Below are 5,796 nucleotides of genomic sequence, written 5' to 3'. Positions count from 1 at the left end.
CATAGAAAGATACTGCAAATATGTACATTTCCAGCAAATAATGGATAGATAATAGTCCATTGAGAAATCTGCAAATGCATGAGTCCATGAATAACGAGAACGTAAATACGGGAATTCCACTGTATATATAAAATCAGTAATGTTGGGAGAAGAGCTTAAGTATTTCTAGGTCAAGATTCCTCCTTGAAAGGAAGGACTAAAACACAACAAAAAGACATCAATTACAAAAGGGGAAGAACTAGGTTAAGTTAGGGGTATTATGGCCAGGGCATCCCTATATTTCACTGATTTACAGTTCTTAAACACATGAAAGCTGGGGGGTGTTTAGTCCTTGGCAAGTAGGAACTGGTACTTTAGGTCAAGTTATAACCCTGGATTTCATGGTTTTTCCTATTAATCCTCTCAATAAAATCCATTTCCCACTAGAGTACTAAACAAGTTGTTATATGTATGACTTGGGTTATAGTGGGTTCAAGGGGTCAACGTTAATTATATGCAAAAACAGATATTTCCCAATAGACTACCCCGTGGTAGGGGTGTAAGAATACTACCACTGTAGATCCTGTGTCATTAAAGGTGACTCAAAGGACAGCTGCTGCCTTGTAGTCTTACTTTTTTAGTAAAAGGCTAGGCCCATCGCCAATAACTGTGGAAAATGCTGCTTTTCAGTCTTACTTTTTTTAGTAAAAGGCTAGGCCCATCGCCAATAACTGTGGAAACTGCTGCTTTTCAGTCTTACTTTTTTAGTAAAAGGCTAAGCCCACCACCAATAACTGTGGAAACTGCTGCCTTGCAGTGTGACCTACTGTCAAAGGCTGCCCACATGGCCATAAACTGTGGAAACTGTTTGCTGCCAGATGGACATTTTAGTCAAAGGCAAGGCCCACCACCAATAACTGTGGTTGATGACAGCAAGGGCATGCGGTTGTAAAAACCCCTTTGCCAAATAATAAACCATGCCTGATGTTGTAAGGAAAGGCACATCAGGCAACCAACCCCTTAGTGTAGGGATAACAGTGGGAAAGAAGAAGAGTTCTTTCCTAATACAATTGACTGGAAAATATTATCAAGAGAAATCACTTAAACATCATCGGTCAAACATACTCTAAACAAAACCGGAGTTTTGGAAACAGAATCAAAATCAGACATTCTACAGGAAAATCCAGCGCAAAGTCAATAACGGTCCACAATCAGCGTATGCCAAGCCAGAACATAGAGCGAATACGTCACCAAAATGTCCAAATCAATCTCCAGGCAAGCGAGAAATGAAGAATATATCGGAATGAACCGACAACAGTTTGTTATCGCTTCAGCGACAGAAAAAAATCTGGCTGGAGAGATAGATTGGTTCATACGCCCGCCACCCAGCGGCGGGTAAGGTAGACCACCTGACCTACCTGTCGCGTGTGCCGCGAGATTTTGAAATTCTGTCGGAACGTCGGAGACTATAGCTAAGTATATATCTGGCAGGAAGTTCATGTACAAAAATTTATACTTAAAGATAATACATGATGTTTTCACACTGCAGCCAAGTATTTGGAATACAGCCATTTTTCACGTCTAGGTTATTCAGGTTAATGACTGCAGTAAGCAAGATACAATTAGAAAAATCAAAATTACATTTTATGAATCTCAATGAAACAAAGTCACTGAAGAAGTCATCTCATCCTAATGCACTGGGACTGGACAAGAGGGAATGCTGCATGACACATGAACCTTCCAACATTAGGGAAGGAATAGGTCTAATGCTGTGTGCAAGTTCATTTGGTGACATGGGGTAGCCCTTGTCAGTTAGGGTAAAATACCGAATGGCCAGCCTCTACCATAGCATGACCACCTTCCCAAAAATCAAATACAGGCAGTCCCCGGCTTACGACGGTCTCGGCTTACGACGTTCCGAGGTTACGATGCTTTTCAATTATATTCATCAGACATTATTTCCATTGTTACGACGCATGTTCCAGGGTTACGACGCCTACAACGCTCATCTGGCAGATGAAATATGACACCAAAAATGCAAAATAATCAATATTTAAAAGTTTTTTTGAGGAAAAATGCCATAAGAATGCAGTTTACATAGTTTTCAATGCACCCAAAGCATTAAAAGTAAGGTTTTCTTAGGATTTTTGACGATGTTCCGGCTTACGACGTAACCCGGGGACTCCCTGTATTAGGCCTTAATTTGTGACTTGGGAGAAAAAAATACTTTGAGAGGAAAATAGAGGTCTCGAGGTGTTGCTTCCACAGATGCTGGCTCTTGACAAATGTCTATCCTGGGTTACAGGACGTGTTAAAGTACTTTTTCGGGAAGGTGGTCACAATACGGTAGAGGCCGGCCAATCGTTATTTTACCCTAGGACCTGGCATACCTAGTTAAAAATTCTTTTAGGTACTCTACTAGGTATGACTGAGGTACCTAAGTAGCAATGCGAAACTAGGTAATGTACTACTAGTAGTAGCCTACATCAGGTAAGGACCCACTTCTTAGAGTAGGTTGCGTTAGGTTCGATATTTTAGGATTGATTCCTACGGCCTAATTTATTATTACCAAAGCTCAATTAGGAAGTAAACAGCTTTATAAGGATTAAAGTTTTGGAATGCGTCAATGTTGACCGCCTTAGCAACGGGTAGGGTACCCTTCATGTTATCTTACAAAATAAAGGTGGTAGGTACCTATATCGCACATTCTGTTTCCGGTAAAAATATCTTGTAATACCTAAAGAATAAAAACTAAAATAAGCCATGTTGCATTAATATTATACGTAAGATACGTCGCAGGATACTACCTAGCTAGCTAGTCTGGTGCACCAGCCATTCCTCGGACTACAACCCAACCGACATGCCTTACTCACAATACCTTAGCTCAAAATATGTTTATATATTTTATTGGTACGTATATGGTAGAGGTTATCGTTTTCACAAATTATAAAGCTTTAAAATAGGTATAAATAACAAAGGTTACATCAGCTCACCTCAGACCATATGTTTACAGTTGATAGTCATTTGTTTTGGTTTCGGTCTGTCAGGGCCCAGAGCGGAGGGTTGGAAGCGCGAATATAGGCTAACCCGGTATCACGTAATAATTTCAGTATAAATATTTCCTGTTTCCATCGGTAATTTCGTATTTCCAAGCAACTTCGAGTTTTGTTTTTTCGATTACTATAGTTCAGCAGAATTTCCTCAGCAAATGGATTGAAACCTTAAATTTACCTCCCCGCTTTTTATTAGATCTCAATCTATTTACAATGGTTTCCCTCAATATAAAATCATATGCCCTTACATGCTTTACTAGAAGAAAAATACGGTAAAAGCTAGACCCCAATAAACACGGAGCAATGAATTTACAAATGAAATGTGTCAGTTTGTGCTTTATTTTCAGCGACACAACTGACACCTCTCAATTGCCGTTTATTTTTTAATGCGTTTTTCCATTTTTGGATGACGGGCACATAGAGATTGGAGAGGTCACCTGCAGCCAGGATTATTAATCCTGCCTGCAACAAGACCGATATTACAAGAAATTCACCCATCCAGAGCTGAGAGATCTCAGTGCTTCTTGACGAAAACTGATAGGACGTATGAGTCAGGAAATATCAGAGGAATACACGTTATGGAAGCAGATGACATGGAAGAAGCATGTAACTGGTTAAACCTAGTATTTGTGACCGCCGTACATAATTTATTGGACTGCTAAGCTTGGCAAAAACAACGTTAATGTAAGAGTAGTAGAGGGCTAGACTACTAACCATCCTTTTGGCACTGCATTTCGGAAAAGAAGTACACAGTACTAATGCATGTACGATACCTGTTTTAGTTGTGTTTAGAAGCTTGAACTTCTTCGTTCTTCATATTATTTAAGGAAAGATAACGGCCATAAATTCGATTGTCCACATTTGCCGAAAATAGGTGTAATACTGTACCATTCCGTTTAATTGATAACTCTTAATTTCAACAACTTAACACAGTTTTCATTCGTCATGTTGTATGAGATACGATATCGGCAATATCATTTATCGAAAGTACCACCTTTTGCAAAATAATAATAGGTAAAAAAAAACAGCATAGAATAATGTGCAATTTAAGTCTTAAGTATTCAGACGTTCTCTTTTTACTGGCTGGCATACTGTTTTAGTTGTGTTTAGAAGCTTGAACTGGCAATTTGACCAAGGTTGACCAAAGTTACTTCGCTTATGTTACTGTATTAATTTTTGTTTTCTAACTTCTCGGTACCAAAGCGAAATACTTCTCGTGACGTCGTGATATGTAATGTCAATGTGATCAAACAAAATCAAATTGAATACAAAGGAGATTTTTGCATAAGATTATCCTACTAATGTAACAACGTGGATTTCATTGTACTACAGTGCAAGAACACAAAGTTTGACTTACTTACTTCATCGAAGTTCATTTTAACATAGAAATTAATGCTAATACTTTCCGCTTGTGTCTTTTTTTTTCGTGTACTAATGGCAAGAAAATTTGTGTTAGAATGAACTGATTCAATCTAATTTTAGGTATTTTCTGTCATTCATTTTCCTATTTTATTCATTTATAATTTTTCTTTTAGCTATGGATATTCCAGAAATCAACGGCTTTATTACTGAATGTATTAAAGAAACATACGAATCAACATCATTCGTCCTCCGATGATTTGAAAAGAAGATGACGTCATTTATGTCACTGTTTCTCCGGGCTGTGATTGGCCGAACAGCCCCATGTCGGCTAGGGCGCATACACTTTGTTAATATGCTGTCGGTATCCTATAATGCTGTTAAGATAGCCCTGAACTATAGTTGTAATAGCATGTTCTGATGAGATACTGGAAACTATACTCTGTTTTTTTCCATCTGTCCATCCGCCTGTGGTGTTTTGGCATGGTAACACTGCGTCCCGGGCTTTAAATAGTTACGCTGTGAAAGTTTTAGGTAAATAAAAGGATATCTCGGTGTACATTTGCAACTGAAAAGTGTTTTAATAATTTACTGTATGCGAATTACACTGTTAATATTCGAAATAGGATATTATTTAAAGCCCGGGGCGCAGTGTTACCATGCGCAAACACCACAGGCGGATGGACAGATGGAAAAAAACAGAGTACTATAGTTTACAGTGGTGAAAGATTGAGGTCATAGACAAGGAATTTCGATAACAAAGACTCAAGCCAGTCCCTGTCAAAAGCCTTAGACAGATCAGGGTCTACAACACAAGAGTCCACGTAGATCCTTGAGGGATACATTAGAAATTTTCTGTAGTATAGATTGTCGGTTGATCTTGCCTTACTGATGACCAAGTAGAAGTCTGTGAGGTTTCAGACTTTTAATAAGTAACCAAAAGTAGGGTTTCAAACAATGTAGCTTTTATAGAATTTAGGACCCCCCAAAATATAGGACACTTATGGTCTGTATGGTATTGATTGTTGAGGTCAGCCTCGAGTGAATCATGTGAGTATGAGCCCGAGGGAAACAAGAAGATACAATTTTTTTTAGGGAGAGAAAGTAGAATTGAATAATAACCATCAAAAGTGAAATTATGGCGTGCCTGTGTGTTTGAGAGAGAGAGAGAGAGAGAGAGAGAGAGAGAGCGTACATTCCTTTCTTACAAAGCAGACAAAGCACTAAAACATCTGACAACCGCAAACACTTAATGTAGCGACAGACGAACTGGCAAGACCCACCCAAAATAGTGACGTCATACGCAATCCCAGGAACTCTGGAGAAACTTGCTATCGCTCGAGAACTATATATTTTTTCTAATGTATTGTTCATTATAAAGAACATGCAGTTTTCGATGCACATA

Source organism: Macrobrachium nipponense, chromosome 23, assembly GCF_015104395.2.
Source record: "Macrobrachium nipponense isolate FS-2020 chromosome 23, ASM1510439v2, whole genome shotgun sequence".
NCBI classification, from domain to species: Eukaryota; Metazoa; Arthropoda; class Malacostraca; order Decapoda; family Palaemonidae; genus Macrobrachium; species Macrobrachium nipponense.
Note: the sequence above shows the minus strand (reverse complement) of the source record.